Genomic DNA, 21,106 nt, shown 5'->3' with positions numbered 1-21,106 from the left:
CTGTGTAATGGCGCTACAGACCTCTACCTACGCCCTGAGGGTACAGATAGTAATGAGGGTGGGAAGAGATGCCCGGACAGTGGGACGAGTGTCCTCCTGACCCGGAGACATCTGGGGCTCTGGCCAAAAGCCACTACCCAAACCAATGATTTGCTGAAAGTAGTCACCCCCTTTAATGCTCACAATAAGCTACTGTATATTTAAGGAATAAACCCTATACAAATTAAGGTGATGACCTCGACTCCTCCACTCACTCCTCGTCTCGTTTTTTTAGAAAATCTGAAAATGTTGGAAACCTTTGCAGTATAATTTGTCTATATATTTGATTTGTACAGATCCCTAAAGAGAAAAAAAGAATGTTGGCAAAACAATGTCAAAAAGTTGAAATAGTTAAATAATAGAGATGAGCGAGCACTAAAATGCTCGGGTGCTCGTTATTCGAGACAAAATTTTCCCGATGCTCGAGTGCTCGATTCGAATAATGAACCCCATTGAAGTCAATGGGAGACTCGAGCATTTTTCAAGGGGACCAAGGCTCTGCACAGGGAAGCTTGGCCAAACACCTGGAAACCTCAGAAAATGATGTAAACACCACGGAAATGGACAGGAAACAGCAGGGGCAGCATGCATGGATGCCTCTGAGGCTGCTTAATCGCACCATTATGCCAAAATTATGGGCAACAGCATGGCCACGACAGAGTGACCGAATGAGGCTAGATAGCATCTAAAACATCCAATAATTGACCCTGACACTATAGAAGATGGCATGCAGAGGCAGCGGCAGCAGCGGCAGGCTAGAGAGTGTCATGGCGACATACCCTAAATGGACTCAGGCTTCAAACCAATGGGTGGCAGAGAGGAACCAAAGGAGGTGAGCAAGAAGCGCTGAAATGATTTCCTATGTGAACAAAAGGTTGACGGTATATTTAGTCGATAACACAGCATGGTGGCGACATAGTGACCAAGTTCCATAACGAATCTGGTGAAACACCCAAAAAATGAGCCTGACACAGCTCGTTTGATAAGGGGACGACATGTGGAGGCAGCCATGGCGAAGACTTCCATGATTAAGAGTGACAGTATGGGGCATCCATATTGCTTCTATGATGGAAACTTCAGGTCTCCAGCATGGCGGCGACAGATGCGCCGAGTTCCATTATGTATCTGGTGAAACACCTGAAAATTCTGCCTGACACAGCTCGTTTGATAAGGGGGTTAATGTGCTACATATCCTCTCGCGCTCCAGCGTCTGGGGTATAGAGAGTTGAAAGATGTGCATGGAGACTTTGATGGACGCTGAGGATCGCTGTGGAGAAATGGACAGGAAACAGCAGGGGCAGCATGCATGGATGCCTCTGAGGCTGCCTAATCTTGGGATGGAGCTGGCGGTCCGCTGCCAGGCGAGCTTTCGCCTGTCCAAGCCCCTGTCTCTCCGCTCCTCCCCACCCAAAATGGGCCTGGGGGCCAGAAGCGTTTACTTTGAAAAAATGTATAATTTTCAAAGCAGGCGGGGTCGTTTGAATATTTCACCTAGGAATAATGGAATAGTATAGCAGTTCTATTTTTAATTGTTTTTTCATAAATGGTTCCATGATTAAGAGCGACAGTATGGGGCATCCATATTGCGCTGCTATGATTGCAACTTCAGGTCTCCAGCATGGCGGCGACAGATGGGCCGAGTTCCACTATGTATCTGGTGAAACACCTGAAAATTCTGCCTGACACAGCTCGTTTGATAAGGGGACGATGTATGGAGGCAGTGAACTAGTAGTAGATTAAGGGTGCTGCAGTTAAAACTATGTTAGTTGGATCTTGGGATGGAGCTGGCGCTCCGCTGCCAGGCGAGCTTTCGCCTATCCAAGCCCCTGTCTCTCGGCTACTCCCCAAACAGCACTTCTAAGAACCTTTTGTATAAGATCAAGTGTAGTAGCGTTCTTATAAGTTTGGGATATGACGGGTGAGGGGAATGTAAACAGATGCGCAAGAAGCGCTTAAATAAAATCGGTAAATGATAAAAGTTTGCCAGTATATTTTGTGGATTACACAGCAGGGTGGCGACAAAGTTAAAAAGTTTGATGTGGAAGCCATGAAACAACCCAAAATTCTGCCTGACAAAGCTCGTTTGATAAGGGGACCATGTATGGAGGCAGTGAACTAGTAGTAGATTAAAGGTGCTGCAGTTAAAACTATGTTAGTTGGATCTTGAGATGGAGCTGGCGCTCCGCTGCCAGGCGAGCTTTCGCCAATCCAAGCCCCTGTCTCTCGGCTACTCCCCAAACAGCACTTCTAAGAACCTTTTGTATAAGATCAAGTGTAGTAGTGTTCTTATAAGTTTTGGTTATGGCGGGTGAGCGGAATGTAAACAGATGCGCAAGAAGCGCTGAAATAATATCGGTAAATGATAAAAGTTTGCCAGTATATATTGTGGATAACACAGCAGGGTGGCGACAAAGTTAACAAGTTTGATTTGAAAGCCATGAAAACAACCCAAAATTCTGCCTGACACAGCTTGTTTGATAAGGGGACGATGTATGGAGACAGTAAGGTAGTAGTAGTAGATTAAAGGTGCTGCAGTTAAAACTATGTTAGTTGGATCTTGGGATGGAGCTGGCTTTCCGCTGCCAGGCGAGCTTTCGCCTGTCCAAGCCCCTGTCTCTCGGCTCCTCCCCAAACAGCACTTCTAAGAACCTTTTGTATAAGATCAAGTGTAGTAGTGTTCTTATAAGTTTGGGTTATGGCGGGTGAGCGAAATGTAAACAGATGCGCAAGAAGCACTGAAATAATATCGGTAAATGATAAAAGTTTGCCAGTATATTTTGTGGATAACACAGCAGGGTGGCGACAAAGTTAACAAGTTTGATGTGGAAGCCATGAAAACAACCCAAAATTCTGCCTGACACAGCTCGTTTGATAAGGGGACGATGTATGGAGGCAGCTATATGGACGACTTTTGGAGTCAGTTATGGAGATGACGTGTGTAGGTAGCAATGGAGACAACGTGTGGAGGCAGCTAAAAAGACGACGTGTGGAGGCTGCTATGGAGTCAATTTAATTTGGATAGTGCCTGTATGTGGCAGTCCAAAAAAATTTTCAAACCAGAGGAGCAGGTAGGTGGCCCTCCAGAAAAATTAAATAGATTGTGTGCCTGTATGTGGCACTCCCAAAAATTGTTTAAAACAGAGGACCGGGTAGGTGGCCGTCCAGAAAAATTTAATACATAGAGTACTATAGCTAGAGCCTGTTGGCCCTGGCAAAAAATAGCCAGTTTCCTCTGCTTTAGTGTACAAAGAGGAGGAGAAGGAGGAAAATGAGGAGGAGGAGTGCATAAATTATTCAGGTTGAGCTTCCTTCACCTGGTGGAAAATGGAAATCCTGAGAAATCCAGGCTTTATTCATTTTGATAAGCGTCAGCTTGTCAGCACTGTCAGTCGACAGGCGTGTACGCTTATCGGTGATGATGCCACCAGCTGCACTGAAAACCCGCTCAGACAACACGCTAGCAGCAGGGCAGGCAAGAACCTCCAAGGCGTACAGTGCCAGTTCATGCCACATGTCCAGCTTTGAAACCCAGTAGTTGTAGAGAGCTGTGTGATCATTTAGGACGATGGTATGGTCAGCTACATACTGTAAAGATCAGCCCTACTCTGCCGAGACCGGGGACAAGTGACAGTGTCTTGCTGGGGTGACATAAAACTGGCAAAGGCCTTGTAAAGCGTACCCCTGCCAGTGCTGGACAAGCTGCCTGCTCGCCTAATCTCCCTCGCTACTTGTCCCGCAGAAGTACGGCCTCTGCCGCTAGCGCTGTCAGAAGGGAAATACTTTTTCAGCTTTTGCACCAGGGCCTGCTGGTATTCATGCATTCTCACACTCCTTTCCTCTCCAGGGATGAGAGTGGAAAGATTTTGCTTTTACCTTGGTTCCAGGAGAGTGAATATCCAGTAATCGGTGCTGGAATAAATTCTTTGAATGCGAGGGTCACGGGATAGGCAGCCTAGCATGAAATCTGCCATATGCGCCAGAGTACCAACGCGCAAGAATTCACTCCCCTCACTGGCCTGACTCACCATTTCCTCCTCCTCCAACTCCTCTTCCTCTGCCCATACACGCTGAACAGTGAAGGACTGAACAATGCTCCCCTCTTCTGTCTCGCCTACATTCTCCTCCTCTTCCTCCTCATCCTCCTCCACCTCCTCCAATATGCGCTGAGAAACAGACCTGAGGGTGCTTTGGCTATCAACAAGGGAATCTTCTTCCCCCGTCTCTTGTGATGAGCGCAAAGCTTCCGACTTCATGCTGACCAGAAAGTTTTTCAACAGACCAAGCAGCGGGATGGTGAGGCCGATGATGGCGGCATCGCCACTGACCATCTGTGTTGACTCCTCAAAGTTACTCAGCACCTGACAGATATCAGACATCCACGTCCACTCCTCATTGTAGACTTGAGGAAGCTGACTGACCTGACTACCAGTTCTGGTGGAAGTTGACATCTAGCAGTCTACAATCGCTCTGCGCTGCTGGTAAACTCTGGATAACATGGTTAATGTTGAATTCCACCTCGTGGGCACGTCGCACAACAGTCGGTGAGCGGGCAGTTGGAGGCGGCGCTGCGCTGCCCTGAGAGTGGCAGCATCTGTGCTGGACTTCCTGAAATGCGCACAGATGCGGCGCACCTTCGTGAGCAATTCAGACAGATTGGGGTATGTCTTGAGGAACCGCTGAACTATGAGATTTAACACATGGGCCAGGCATGGCACATGTGTCAGTCTGCCGAGTTGCAGAGCCGTCACCAGGTTACGGCCGTTGTCACACACAACCATGCCTGGCTTCAGGTTCAGCAGTGCCAGCCACAGATCAGTCTGCGCCGTGATGCCCTGTAATAGCTCTTGGGCGGTGTGCCTTTTATTGCCTAGGCTCAGCAGTTTGAGCACCGCCTGCTGTCGCTTAGCGACGGCACTGCTGCTGTGCCTAGAGCTACCGACTGATGGCGCCATGCCCATGGATGGTAATTTGGAGGAGGAGGTGGAGGAGGGTTGGGAGGAGGAGGAGGCATAGTAGGCCTGAGAGACCTGGACTGAGGTAGGCCCCGCAATCCTCGGCATCGGCAGTATATGACCAGCCCCTGGGTCAGACTCGGTCCCAGCCTCCACCAAGTTAACCCAATGTGCCGTCAACGATAAATAGTGGCCCTGCCCGGCGGCACTCGTCCACGGTCAGGTGGACCTTGTCAGAAACGGCATTGGTCAGGGCACGGATGATGTTGTCTGACACGTGCTGGTGCAGGACTGGGACAACACATCGGGAAAAGTAGTGGCGGCTGGGGACCGAATACCGGGGGGCGGCCGCCGCCATGAGGTTGCGAAAGGCCTCCGTCTCTACCAGCCTATAGGGAAGCATCTCCAGGCTAAGCAGTTTGGAGATGTGGACGTTGAGGGCTTGGGCGTGTGAGTGGGTTGCACTGTACTTCCTCTGGCGCTCCAGCATCTGGGGTATGGAGAGCTGAATGCTGCGCATGGAGACATTGGTGGATGCTGTGGAGGATCGTGGAGGCGAAGGTGTGGTTTTCGCACGGGAGGTGTTTGGGCCGGGGTCCTGGGCAGGGGGCTGACTAGCAGAGGCAGCAAGTGACACAGGGGAAGGAGCAGTGGTGTGCCCGGCTGGAGGTGAAAGGCCTTGGTTCCAATGATTGGTGTGTTTAGCATTCATATGCCTGCGCATACTGGTGGTGGTTAAGCTGGTAGTGGTGGAACCCGTGCTGATCCTGGTGTGGCACAGGTTGCACAACACAGTCCGTCAGTCATCCGGTGTTTCTTTAAAGAACCTCCAGACTTCCGAAAATCTAGCCCTCGCCACGGGAGCTTGACTACGTGAAACATTTGGCGCTGATGCACCTGCTCTGGCCCTGCCTCTCCATCTGGCCCCACCACTGCCTCTTCACACCTGTTCTCGTCGAGGACTCGCCTCCGTCTCAGAAACACTGTGTTCACCCGGCCTATCAACCCAGCTTTGGTCTGTCACCTCATCATCCTCCGATCCCTCAGTCTGCTCCCCCCTCGGACTTCCTACCCTGACAACAACTTCACCACTGTCTGACAACCGTGTCTCCTCATCGTCCGACACCTCTTTACACACTTCTTCCACTACGTCAACAATGTCATCATCACCCACAGACTGCAACCGGTGGAAAACCTGGGTATCGGAAAAGAGCTCAGCAGCAACCGGACAAGTGGTTTGTGACTCTGGGAAGGGTCCAGAAAACAGTTCCTGAGAGTACCCCGGTTCAAATCCCAAATTTTCCTGGGAGGGGGCAGACTGGGGGGAAGGAGGCTGAGGTGGTGGAGCCGGAGGAGTGCTGATTTCGGTGACATGGGTGGACTGCGTGGAAGACTGACTGGTGGACAAATGGCTAGAAGCACTGTCCGCAATCCACGACATCACCTGTACGCACTGTTCTGGCCTCAACAGTGCTCTACCATGAGTCCCAGTAACTTGAGGCATGAACCTAGGGAGTGTAGCTCTGCAGCGTTCCCCTGCTCCCTCATCAGCAGGTGGTGTCTCACCCCGCCCAGGACCATGGCCTCTGACCCCTGCAGTAGTTGGACGCCCACGTCCACGCCCTCGTCCTCTACCCCTAGCCCTCGAATTCAACATTTTCAAAATTAAAGTGTAAACAGTACATTTTTTTTGGATTTTTGGGGGTTTTTTTTGTTTTATTTGTGTTTTTTTGTGTTTTTTTTTTTTTTTTTTTACAAAACGATGCTATCCTATTGCTATGGCTTTCTAACCTACACTAACAGCACACAACTGGATTTTGTGCTGTGCCTGATGACTTTGAGTTATAAAAAAAAAATAAAAGTAAAAAAATAAATCAGCAGACTGTGCCTAACTCAATCAAACCCCTAATAAATTGTCCCACTTAGGTGTTTGAGATGTGTGTGTCACTAAGAGCTAAATAGAACGTTCCCAAGTCTCTCTGCAAATTCCTCACAATATGGTACTAGCTGCGCTACTAGTGCCAGCAAGGCCAGCCACAAGCAAATCAACAATATATATATATATATATATATATATATATATATATATATATATATATATAACGCTATTGTAGGCCTAAGAAAGTCGGTTGGGTTCTTCTATGCCTAGTTTCTAACAGCACACAACAACTGGATTTTAAGTCACTTTAAGTTTTGAAAAAAAAAAAAAAAAAACGTCAGACTGTGCCTAATTCAATCAAACCCCTAATAAATTGTCCCACTTAGGTGTTTGAGATGTGTGTGTCACTAAGAGCTGAATATAACGTTCGCAAGTCTCCCTGCAAATTCCTCATAATATGGTACTAGCTGCACTACTAATGCCAGCGAGCCCAGCCACAAGCAAACAAAAAAAAAATAATATAAAAAAATAAAATAAATAAATAACGCTATTCTACCCCTAAGAAGGGCTGTTGGGTTCTTGTAGAATCACTCCTGCCGCTAACACTATACTAATAGAACACCCTAACGCTTTCCCTGAGCAGCAGCAGCTCTCTCCTTAGCGGCATCCAGACAGAGAATGATCCGAGCAGCGCGGGCAGGGGCTAGTCTATTCCAGGGTCACCTGATCTGACCAGCCAACCACTGCTATCGACGTGTAAGGGTACCACGTCATGCTGGGTGGAGTGCAGAGTCTCCTGGCTTGTGATTGGCTCTCTTTCTGGCCGCCAAAAAGCAAAACGGCGGGAGATGCCATTTTCTCGATCGGGCGAAGTATTCGTCCGAGCAACGAGCAGTTTCGAGTACGCTAATGCTCGAACGAGCATCAAGCTCGGACGAGTGTGTTCGCTCATCTCTATTGAATAAGTTTTGGTAAGTAAAACTCATTTTAAATTTACAATAAAAAAAAATTCCAATCTTTGTTTCTCATTTTTCCCTTGGTGTACTGCTAATATCCAGAACATTTGGGCTTATTCAGTGGTAACATTATAACTAGAGATGAGCGAGCACTAAAATGCTCGGGTGCTCGTTATTCGATACGAGCTTTTCCCGATGCTCGGGTGCTCGTATCGAATAACGAACCCCATTAAAGTCAATGGGAGACCCGAGCATTTTTTTAGTAAAAGAGAACATTAAAAGAACAGTGCTTAATAAAATATCCCAGATGTTTACTGATGTTTTGCTTGTAAGAACACATTGAAGTAACACTATTCTTCACTTTCCAGGTGTTCGCGCGTGTCTCCCGCTAAGTTAGGAGATGTTCAGAACATCTGGAATGTGAAGAATAGTGTTCTTTCAATGTGTTCTGCACTTAAATGGTCCTGTATTCACAGTTTTTAATGTTTTAATTCTATTCTTCACTTTGCAGGTGTGCGCGCGTGTCTTCCGATAATGTCGGAGATGTGCGCGCACATCAGCAATGTGAAGAATAGTGTTATTTAAATGTGTTCTGCACTTAAATGTTCGTGTTTTCACTGTTTTTAATGTTTTAATTCTATTCTTCACATTGCAGGTGTGCGCGCGTGTCTCCCGATAGGTTCGGAGATACGCGCGCACAGCTGCAAAGTGAAGAATAGAATTAAAACATTAAAAACAGTGAAAACACGAACATTTAAGTGCAGGACACATTGAAAGAACAATATTCTTCACATTCCAGATGTTCCGAACATCTCCTAACTTAGCGGGAGACACGCGCAAACACCTGGAAAGTGAAGAATAGTGTTATTTCAATGTGTTCTTACAAGCAAAACATCAGTAAACATCTGGGTTATTTTATTATGTAATAAAAATACTGTTCTTCACTTAATTTAATGCTCGATCTCGAGCCGGCGAGATACTCGTCCGAGTAACGAGCCGGTCCGAGTATGCTAATACTCGACCGAGCAGTATACTCGGACGAGTATACTCGCTCATCTCTAATTATAACCAACCTTGCGTATCACAGTTTGACTTTTTGCTTTTTTTTCTCTGAAGGTAAGAGTTGATTTTAGGAAACAGGTTCTACACAGTATTGATCGTTCTCACCCATGGTGGGATGCGCTATGCAGTAAAGCAAAAAAAAAAAAACGATATCATTGAGATTCTGTTGAAAGGTTCTCTCTAGAGGAAATCTTAGGAGTCTTGGATTCTTAGTGCTCAGTTTTACCTGGATTAGAAATAAAAAGATCACAATAATATGTAATAGGTTAGGAGGAAGAGTAAAAAGTCTGAAATAACACCTTCTCCTGAACGCAGCACACACTTAGTTCTTGTCTAAAGTCAAAGTCATAAGCAAAATTACTGGACGTAAAACAAACAGTGGTTTTTATATAAATGTGTTTGAAAATCTTTATTGATGCGACAGAAAACCAGAGCAGATCCCAGCATTAATTTTCAGAAGTCCATCTAAGAAAAAAATCAGCAACCAAATTATTTCCTAAGGGTAACCATTGTTTTTCACTTTTATATCTCTTTCTACAAGTAATTCTTCCATTTGTGTACATTTCTTACATCGAAGTGACAGTAATTTATTTTTTTCTTTCACTTTCTCTAATTAGTTTTTATGATTTGCAAGTATCTAAGCAAGACTGTCCTCCTTCATAATTCATTTTAGGAATACTGTATTATGCTGCCATCATCTTGTAGATTAAGGCTTCATGCACGCGGCTGTAACTGACTTCATTTCTCCATTTGTATTGTCTTTATTGTTTGTTTATTATATTATATTTAGTTCAAACAATACATTTTATAGCCCAAAAAAGTGTAGCCCTCACAATTTCAAGCACAAAACATAAGTGGGCTTTGCCTATACCAAAAGGCCCCCAGTGTCTGATAACACTTCTCACATTACATAAATAGATATAGGGGCTTATTTACTAAGGGTCCGCGGACGCATTTTTGTCGGTTTTTCCAAGGTTTTCGGGATTTGCCGTGCTGTGACAGGTATTTAACTGGGAATTGTGTTGCACGCAATTGGATTCTGGCGCGGCTGCGCTGGCTTTCATGCGACAGAAATCGCGGGGGGGGGGGGGGCGTCGGACAATCCAACTGATTCGGACTGAGTGCGGGATTTAACTTTCAAATTGTGTCGCAAGATCAAGCATTTACATACAACAGGAAGAAGAAGGTGACCTCCGGTCGGACGTGAGCGGGGAAGCGACACATGCAGGATATCGGGCACACAGTATTAGTGAGTCACGGTAGAGTACATTCCGGTCAGACAATGCACTTTCGGTGAACTCCAAGGGCCAGATAAGTAAATTTGCCCCATAAAGTCTAAAAGAGGGAAAAAGAGTAAAATATTCCAATGTATCAAATACACAAAGCCATAAGCAAAGGTGTAAGACCATGTTGAAGTAATAAAGAGTTCAATATCAATCAGGCAGAGAGTAATTAATTAAAATAATAAAACGGCCGAAATAACATAGACACAGACAACGATATATCTGTATCATGGAGATCTGAAAAATTATCCCCACGCAGTTTATTTTATACCTTTTCAAAATAGGAGTGTTTATACCATTTACGTAAGTAACTTATGACAGCATGATTAATAAGATATGGAAAAATGTGAAAAAGGATAAAAACAGACATGTGTTTCCCATTTAACATTTATACAGATTTCACAACATTGTTTATCAAAAACTGATTATACCCCTACATATCCTTGTGGTCCTCCGCATCCGTCCAACATCCAAGTCAGAGGCCAACTATTGTGCAACCATTGTGCATAAACAAATTATATTTCTGTATTCCAGATTCTCAGTTTGTACAAAGTTCATGATAACATAAGTAAAGAAGCAGATAACTAAATTAGTTAACCAAGCAAGTTAAACTACTCTAACAGTCCCTCCTTTTTATCAATTCTTTACTAGATACATGAACTATCCCTCTCTACCTAGCCTCAATTTCCATGGGAAACAGTGCATAAGGTCATCCTTCCTACACAATGTGTGAGAGCACTAGTCCTCACAAATTATGGGACGTCCAGCATCCATCCAGAAAACCCCACTGCTTCCCCTATCTTAACTTTTCTTAGTTCACATAAACTAGTACAAGAAGAGGGAATATTTTCATAATGTTTCCACTATATAAAAGTCCATTAATAAGAGTCATAATGTTTCCATTAGATAAGTCCATTAATAAGAGTCATAATGTTTCCATTAGATAAGTCCATTAATAAGAGTGTATAGGAATAGCATTATAACATTACTCCACAATAAATGCAATTGGCAAGATTCTCCACGGCTTGTTTTCCACAATAGGTGCACTTAAACTGTGAGGCTGGGCTTGGAGCTGTTGTGGTTGATGCATCCATATCTGAAGTTTGTAGCTCTACTTGAGGGAGTGGAGCAGGTATGGTCATCATCATTACTGGGGATGTGGAGTCTTTGATGATAGTCAAATTAGCTGATTTCGATTGTCCTGCAAAACAATTGGATTTTAGGATCTTTTTCAGTATTAAAAGGAAAATCTTTACTAGGATAAAAATAATCAGTATTAGGAAACAACCTTGTATCAACATATGGAAAATTCCCGATATCCACCCTCCAATTCCTTTAAACCAGTTGAATGGGTTAAGCCATGATAGCCAATCTGGCCAGGTGAATTCGGGTGGCGCTAGATGAGTACCCCTAAACCCCTCTTTAAGTTGGTTTGCTCGATTCAAGTCATGAGTGATCTGAAAGGTGCCATTGGGATCAATAAAATGGCAACATGCTGAGCCCACTATTTGACACAAACCACCCTGGGCTGCAGTAAGATAATCCAATACTACTGCATGCTGATTGGTAACAATAATCAACTGTTTTAAATATATAGATGTCACAGCCACTGCATCAAAAAGATAATCTGTGATGTTATCAAACAGTTCCCCCAAATCCTCAATTTCCTTGGCATTTCTGAGAATTCCTTCTGATAAGAAGTAACTGTTAATTACTGGGGCATACATACCAACCCTCTCAGCCCAAGTAGGTTTTGCATGTATTAACTTAGTAGGATGGTTAAATTGTGGTGTTTCAGGCATTTTAGGAAAATGGGGTGTCTCCCTTTTTGACAACATATGTGCTGGTAAATGTTCAAAGGGAATATCCTTAGAATCCCAAACCCAAGTAGCTGGCTCCAGCCTAGCTAGAGTACAAGTCCCCCCTACTCCCTGGGGTAGCCATTTAAATGCCTGATTTTCACAGACTATATATACATCATTGGGTAATTTAAACTGCCACCTTCGAACTAAAGCATCTACTATAGAGATTAACATGACAGTGTCATAATACAGACACCATGGGTCGGGGTTATCATCACTTGTAACAATTTGATAAAACATAAGAGGGCCACATTTTGGATGACTAGGTGCCCGTTTCCTAGGATCAATACTCATGTCATCTGCTCCATCCCCCTTAATGCCTTCCACTTCCTCATCAATATTCTCTCCTAGATAATTTGGTCTAAAGAAGGCATCTAATTTGAAACACTCAGCCTTATTACCTGAGGGAAAAAGTGTGGTGTAATTCCAGTGCAAATCATGTAATACTCTAGTCAAATAGTACTTCTGAGCGTTAGCATAATCCTTTTCTTCTCCAGCAAAACTTATTTTAAGGTTTCTGTTAGGGACTTCTCCAACCTCTATGGATGCCTGTGGCCTCCCTTTCCACCCATCTTCCCTATGGTCATACTTGTACCAGGTACCAATTCTAGATGATATATTAACTTGCCACCAGGGTTGTTTTACCCACCCAATTACAGGTAAGGATATGGCGGTATCCCGTTGTGGAGAATCCAACCGTAAGGGGAACAAATCATGACAGGGGACTTGTAACAACTCTTCTATCGGTAAGGGGTTGGCTGCATATGGCATGGAATTAGCAGAAACAGGTGAGTGACTGCAAATCCAGCAATCTGAGAGATTTCTCATTTCAGCCACAATTTTATGATACTTGATGAATTTATTTTCCATCATACTTGTCTCTCCCTTAATTAAAACAATAATTTGGAAATAAAGAAAATAAGACACGATATACTTCCCTAATTTCATGATTTAAGCAACTTTTTGCAATGGGAAGCGTGAATCCAGGTTGGTTTCCCCTCCAGTTTCACTGATGTGGGAGTAGTCAACTGGACTTGGAATGGACCATCAAAGCGTGGATCCAATGCTTTTCTCACGTGTCTTTTAACTGTAACCCAGTCTCCGGGCTTCAGTGAATGGGTGCCTTCAATGGAGGAAGGATCTGGAATGGAACTAAAAACACGATTGTGAATTTGTTGCAAATTTTTATGTACTGCACTTACATATTGTGTCATGTCTGAATGTAATGCCTGGAGCTGTTGAGGAAAGTAAAAACCTGTCCTTGGGGCAGCCCCAAATAAGATTTCATAGGGACTTAATTGGGCTTTCTTAGTTGGCGTTGTCCTGACCGTATGTAAAGCTAATGGCAAACATTCTGTCCATGGTTTACCCGTTTCAGCCATGGCTTTCTGAATTTTTAACTTCAATGTACCATTTAATCTTTCCACCTTCCCACTGCTCTGGGGATGGTAAGGGGTATGGAAAGCTTGCTCAATTCCCAGGGATTGTAATATTTCCTGTAAGATTTCAGAGGTAAAATGGGTCCCTCTATCACTCTCAACAACTTCAGGCACCCCATATCGACACACCACTTCTGCCAAGATTTTCTTTGCCACTGTCTTTGCATTTGCTTTTGCCGTGGGCCAAGCTTCTGGCCATCCCGAGAAGAGATCAACACACACCAGAACATACTCATATGTGCCCACTCGTGGAAGCTGAATGAAATCTATCTGTAGTCTCTGAAACGGGTAGAATGGCTTTGGGCTGCACCTCAAAGGTACTTTCACTGTCTTACCAGTGTTATGGCATGCGCATATGATACAACCCTGAACATACCTAGTAGCAGCGTTGTTGAATCCCGGGGCCATCCATCCTTGATTGATCAAACTTACCATTGCTTCCTTAGACTGGTGGGTAGGTCCATGTACTGTTGCACACATCATAGAGTAGAGTGCTCGAGGAAGGCATAATTTTGTACTAATTGCATACATACCTTCCTCGTTCTTCTCAGCTCCCTTCTTCTTCCACTCCTCCTTCTCCTGTCTAGGAGATTGTTCCTGAAATTGTCTGAGAAGGTCCATATCCACCTCCCCCTTATGTGGCACTAGGGCCACAGTGTGAGCTGATAAGGGGAGGGGAAGCAGAGCTGCCTGTTTAGCCGCGGCATCGGCCCTGCGGTTCCCTTCTGCTTCTCTAGATTGTTCCTTGGTATGAGCTTGTACCTTAATTATTGCAACCAATTTAGGTAAGGCTAACGCTCGGAAAAGTTGAGCCACTGCCTCAGCATTCTTGATGGGTTTGCCTGAGGACCCAACAAAATCTCTACTCCGCCATATCTGGCCGTAATCATGCGCAATGCCAAAACAGTAACGTGAATCGGTATATATGTTCACAGTTTGTCCCTCAGCCATTATACATGCCTCAGTGAGTGCCTTCAACTCTGCCTCCTGGGCCGAGCACCCAGAAGGGAGTGAACCCTGTTTTACCACTTCTTCCAAGGTGGTCACAGCATATCCGGTGTATGGTCTCCCGTCGAGATAGTACCTGGAACCATCAACAAAAAACTCAAAGTCAGCATTTGGAATTGATAATTCAGTTACATTGTCAAGCTCTTTTGTTTCAGTTTTCATTAACTCAAAACAATCATGATCTGCATCAATATCAGGCTGCTCTTCCTCATTCAATTCAGGTAGCAGAGTAGCTGGATTAAGGATAGTACATCTCTTAATAGTAATGTTAGGTGGAGTTAAAAGTGTCACCTCATACTTTGTTAGTCTTGCCATTGATAAATGTCTTATTCGAGCTTGCGATAGCAATTCCTGTACTGCATGCGGCACAAAGATAGTTAATGCATGGTCTAGGACCATGTCAGCAACTTTGTCGGTTAGTAGTGCACATGCTGCCACAGCGCGAATGCAAGAGGGTGCACCCCTGATCACTGTGTCCAGCTGTACTGAATAATATCCAAGGGGGCGGTGTTTACCTCCATGCAATTGGGTTAACACCCCCTTTGCATGTCCATTGACTTCATGACAAAACAAACTGAAATTTAAGGCATAATTAGGAATTCCCAAAGCCGGAGCTGAGGTTATTGCTTCCTTTAACTTTTTGAACCCCTCTTTAGCCTCCAGAGCAAGCGAGAACTGCTGGCCTTTATTGCAGGATGCCAGAACATCAAACAGTGGTTGCATCAAGGAAGAGGCGGATGGAATCCACTCTCTACAATAGCTAACTAAACCCAAAAACGTCCTCAATTCACGGACTGTCCTGGGTTCAGCAAGCCGGGCAACTGCATCTTTTCGGTCTGGTGTAATGTGTTTTGTCTGCTGGGATATACAATGTCCCAGGAACACCACCTTGAGTCTGGCAACCTGCAATTTGTCTTTGGAAACCCTGCATCCCTCCAACTGTAAAAACAAAAGGAGTGACAAAGTTTCCTTGAGACAAATGGATTTGGTCTTTGTACAAAGGAGTAAATCATCCACATACTGAAGCAAGCAAGTGCTCTCATCCTCTGGATGCCAAGAGAGGAGTATCCTAGCCATTGCTTCAGAAAATTCTGAAGGCGATGTAGCCCCCCCTTGGGGCAACCTAGTCCAGCAGAGCTGCCTAGCAAAGAAAGTAAAAGACAGATACAACTGACTTTCCTCATCTACTGGGACTGAAAAGAAAGCATTTGCCAGATCAATTACAGTAAAATATACAGCCCCTGGAGGAATTTGATTCAACAAGGTGTGGGGATTTGGCACTATAGGAGTATCTATGATCATGAGTTTGTTTATTTCTCTAAGATCATGTACCATCCTGTATACCGGGGGCTGTCCTGGTTCTGTCTTTTTCCTTACCGGAAAAAGTGGTGTATTATAAGGGGATCGGCACTCCCTTATGACCCCAATCTTAAGGTACTCTTCAATTTGAACTGCTATGGCCTCTGTCTGTTCCTTGCTCAGGGGGTATTGTTTCATCTTTACAGGTACTGCTCCTGGCTTCAATTTGATTTTTACCGGGGTTACTCTGAGCAGCCCTACATCCGTTTTACTCTTTACCCATAATTCAGGAGGAACTTGTGCAAGCATATCTGCTACCTCCATGTCCTGCTCATTTCCCTTCCACAGTTGCTCCTGTAATGGGTTAAACATAGCAGTTAGTACCGCAAGAATAGGCTCAGTAAGGGGCCCTGTTACCGATATCCCTTTTTTACCGTATCTGATAACAGCATTTATAGCATTTAGAACATCGGCACCAAGTAAATTCACAGGGCAATCTTCAGAAACCAGAAGCTGCATGCAAAGCTCGGTGGTGTCTGATAATCGCAATTTTAAGGGTTTTGTTTCTTTAAGCATGCAGGGTTTGCCCCCCAATCCTGTACCTACAACTTGTGTAGTCCCCAGATACTCACGTGGGATATCATGAGAAGTGATAATTGTACGGCTCGCCCCCGTGTCCACCATACAGTTGACATCGTGGCCATCAGGTAGTGTTAATTTAACTGATGCATTAGGACCAGAATGGGGTGGCACAATCACTACCGAGGACTTCACTAGTTGGGGGCTGCCAATTTCCTAATCCCTAAGGGGACGATTTCCAAAATTTTTACGTTGAGAGTCATCAGGGCGACCTCCTTGATTACCCCTGCCTCTTGAAGGACAATCCTTTTTCATATGTCCTCTTCCTCCACACTCAAAACACAGTCCCTTCTTCCTAAACCTGTCCATTTTTTCATTGTCATCTTGTTGATTCTCTTTTCTTGCTACTGCCTGTGCTAAATCCGCAATCAGTATAGGTACAGTTGCCTGTTTGGCTGCCTGCTTCTTTTTCTTTTTGTTAATTTGCTCCTCTAAACTCCGAAGAACAACCAACGATTGCTCCAAGGGAGTATGCATACATTCTGGGCGGATTCTCAGCAATTCTGTCTTTAATTCTTCTCTTAAACCATTTATGAAACACGTTCTCAATATCCTCCCATCTCTGCTATCTGATTGTGACACATTAAAGTCTTGGTCCACAAAGATAGAAACTAGCCTCGCATGATACTTGTCCACAGACTCATCAGAGAATTGGAAAGCTTCAGGTAATCCAATCCCTGATTGACTAAATATCTCCTTGGTCACAATTTTAAGCCTTTTCATGAACATTTCACCTGACTTGCTCAGTCTTTCATTCCCATTAACTGGAACCTCCTCAATTCCATTAATCCCTGTAACAGGTACACTAGTTATCCTGTCAACAAAAGGAAATCCTGCTGCAGCACTACAGAGGGAATACAAATCAACCCATGCTGCATCATATGTTAGTCGAATCCTCTCCATATTTTTGTAGAACCCATTAGGATTCTTGTATGGGTCTGGTAATTTGTCAACCATTATTAATTGTTCCCCCTGGGTCCAGGGTTTATACCAGGTTATTCGCTGTACTGTGTCAGTTGATTCTCCCTCTGTTGTCCTCTGAGTTATAACAGGAAATGCTGTTACTCCTCTAGGTGTCTGCTGACCACATGTAGAACATCCTGGACTAGTCTCATGAGTATGCACAGTACCACATTTACAAACCCATGTCGCTGAACGCAAATTCATTTTATCCTTGTTAGGTTCTTCAACTACATTACTTCTGTCTCCTCTACCATTAATGCTATGAGCACTCCAGCTCTCTCCATCCCTAAGAATCTTTGTTAATAAACGTGGACGTGTAAGGGTGTAAGGAGTTGACACTCCTACAGGGGAAGTTGGAGAATTACTAGGGAAACTATTTAGTCTCCAGCAGACACTTGCAAACTCACTTTTAGGCGTTCTGCATCTTTCACATCTATTTGCCTGCTCAAAGTTACAGTACTGGCAATAGCCACACCTCCAACCTTGCTCACCTCCCTGAAAGGAGGGACTTGAAGGAGAAGATGGATTAGAATGCCTCCATGCCCATGTTGCTGTGCTCATATATGCCGGGGGTCCCATGTTTGCCCTTTCCAAAGCTGTCATATCCCCATATTCAGTACTGGAACTGTGATGACCCCAGTCCATAAGGGGTGACAGATCTGGATATATGCCTGAACCAGCTTGTCCAGGCGCTATAGGGGTTCTTGGAGTTGGGACACCTACATGATATCTCCCATACCTTAGTGCATCTGAGCAAAAATTCTTAACCCTATATTCCTCCTCATCATCCTGTGTATTATAAAGGGGATCATGCCTCATTGAGGTTGTCAGCCATGCTTGAACTTGCATGCGATACCCATGCCTGTCTATCCAGTCCTTCTCCTCCTTTAGAAATCTCTTCCACCTATTAGCATCAAGACATCCAACTGGTGGCATACCAGCTCTCTTAAGGATAGTCTTGGCATTCTTGATTGCCCATTTCCCATGCTCTACCTTAACTAAATCCTTCATTGTAATCTTGGGGATGACCTTTCCTGCCCCTTTCCTGGATTTAGAAAAGATAAGTCCCATAGCAGTCAGCCGTGCAGTAGCTAATTGCACAGTGTAATATCCCGCTATGTAAAATCACTCTGAATTCACAAATCCCCTGAGTTGGTCAGACTAGACGTTTGTAAATTCTGTATAGGAAACTAGCTGTATCTCAGTACGAGGAGGTTCTCGTGCTTGCTGGCAAATCCTGCACCACAAGTAGGTATAGACAAAGAACCACAAAAGTAATCCAATAACAATAGCTATATACTCTTCATACATTAGTATGCTTATTCACCCCTGGTTATTCTACTCTAATTCTCAAAAAGCATATATGTGCACAGCAACATTACCTTGTCTTACTATTTTAGCAGCAAAATAGATTTTTAGCAGCAAGATACTGGAAAATCTGGTGATATTCACCACTACTAATAAGCGGGATGTGTTAAAAGCAGAAACAACATGTAGAGAGACAGACTGACTCCTGACTCGGTGCCCCTTGGCGAACCAGGTTAATCACCGGGAACTACAGAAGTCCTATCCCGACTCAATTGGACCTCTCCTGTTGCCAGGATCAGCCACTTCACTCAGGCTGCGCCGGGCTAATAGATATCAACCCTTTGCAGTGTACACAAGACAAAAACAACTCAACAAAAGCAGTCACACACACAATGTGCCTGGGTGTTTTTACTATTCACTAAAGGCTGAACTAATTTGAAGTTTTAAATACCTGCAACTTCAAATATATAATAATTATACTAACGGACTCCTTTATGACAGTCAGGCAGAGCGTGATCTGATCACTAACGCTCTTCACACAGGGTATGGTTTATTTAACCCTCATACAAGCATTCCACAAGCAAGGAGTCTCATGGGTGTTTAGACAAACAGGACAAGGAAATCAAATCTCATAGACAGAAGACACAGAAACACACTGGCTTACGTACGCATATCTAAGAAAGGCATAGGCAAATGGTTAGTAACACAATAAATCAATACAATATGATTCAATATGACATTTGAGGTAAAAAAGGTAAAAAGGTAGGAAAGATTAGGAAGAAAAAGATTAGGAAGAAAATATTAGAAACCTTTACAAAAGTTTAAAAATAAGATATATATATATAACCATATAACTACCCCTCAAAAAAATTCTATATTAAAAATTAATCACAATCTACCTGCGATGATGCCTGGAGCTTGCAATCTGGACTGAGCCAAAACAGCCCTTAGCGTAGGAAAGCAGTGAGACAAGGGCTCACTCACCTAGGATACGATTTCCTCAACCAGGGAGCTGCTCTTGCCGGCCAGTCTTCAGATCAAGGTTCAGGATCTCGCTGGGGCCTCCAAAATGTTGAAGTAATAAAGAGTTCAATATCAATCAGGCAGAGAGTAATTAATTAAAATAATAAAACGGCCGAAATAACATAGACACAGACAACGATATATCTGTATCATGGAGATCTGAAAAATTATCCCCACGCAGTTTATTTTATACCTTTTCAAAATAGGAGTGTTTATACCATTTACGTAAGTAACTTATGACAGCATGATTAATAAGATATGGAAAAATGTGAAAAAGGATAAAAACAGACATGTGTTTCCCATTTAACATTTATACAGATTTCACAACATTGTTTATCAAAAACTGATTATACCCCTACATATCCTTGTGGTCCTCCGCATCCGTCCAACATCCAAGTCAGAGGCCAACTATTGTGCAACCATTGTGCATAAACAAATTATATTTCTGTATTCCAGATTCTCAGTTTGTACAAAGTTCATGATAACATAAGTAAAGAAGCAGATAAGATAAGATAAGTAAAAATCTGTTTTTACAAAATGATAAAGTATCTTTTAATTTATGGGTTGAAGTTACTAGACATAAAGTGGAAAAAATAAAAGTGGAAAAATAAAAAAACTGCTATATTGCCGATTTAGCAGTTTTTCCGGCAAACAAAGATTGGAGAGGTTTGTCATTTTACTTATAGGTTCACTTTAACTGTGAGAGACAGAATCTACAAAAAAAAATCCTGAAAATCACATTGTATGATGTGATGTAAAATAATTGATTTGTATTTTTTTGCATGTAAGGGGGCTCATTAACTTACCCTGGCCGCTGGAGTTTACCGAAAGTGCATTGTCTGACAATAATGCAGTGTGACGCGAATCCCTAAGATCGTACGCCTGATATCCTGCATGTGTCGCTTCCCTTCTCCGGTCCAACAGTGTTCACCTTCTTCTTGGTGCATGTAAGTGCTTGGGCTTGCGACACAATTTGAATCCTAAATCCTGCACTCAGTCCGAATCAGTGAGATCGTCCGACCGCACGCCCCCTAAAGTGTTTCGCATGAAAGCCAGCACAGCTGCGCCAAAAAATGATGACGTGCGCCAAAATCCCAGCGCAGACACTAGTTAAATATCTGTCCATGCCTTTGCAAATCCCAAAAAAGGTTGAACAGACTGACGAAAGTGCGATCCGCGACCCTTATTAAATGAGCCCCTTTCTCTGTGGTATACCAGTTAAATCTAGTAAAGGAGCTAGCCAATGGGTGCCCATAGGCACTACTTAAAGGGGTATTCACCTCTCGGCATTCTCATACAGTTTCATTAATCTGTCATATATAAACATTTCTTCAATTAGATGTTATTAAAAAATGTACCTGTGTGAAGATTATTTCTCATAAATGTAGTCTTAT

General features: G+C 43.8%; 1 long non-coding RNA gene across 1 annotated transcript; it reads right to left on the bottom strand.

The window, feature by feature from the left end:
- Positions 1-10,390: 10,390 nt before the first annotated feature.
- LOC140121110 (uncharacterized) lies at positions 10,391-20,189 on the bottom strand. Its single transcript, XR_011854029.1, has 2 exons — positions 19,589-20,189; positions 10,391-11,372 (listed from the first exon to the last, which is right to left on the bottom strand). It is a non-coding gene; the product is annotated as an uncharacterized lncRNA (long non-coding RNA).
- Between the last annotated feature and the right edge of the window lie 917 nt (positions 20,190-21,106).

The sequence above is a fragment of the Engystomops pustulosus genome, chromosome 3, assembly GCF_040894005.1.
Source record: "Engystomops pustulosus chromosome 3, aEngPut4.maternal, whole genome shotgun sequence".
Classification (NCBI taxonomy): domain Eukaryota; kingdom Metazoa; phylum Chordata; class Amphibia; order Anura; family Leptodactylidae; genus Engystomops; species Engystomops pustulosus.
Note: the sequence above shows the minus strand (reverse complement) of the source record. Positions and strands in the feature narration are given on the sequence as shown.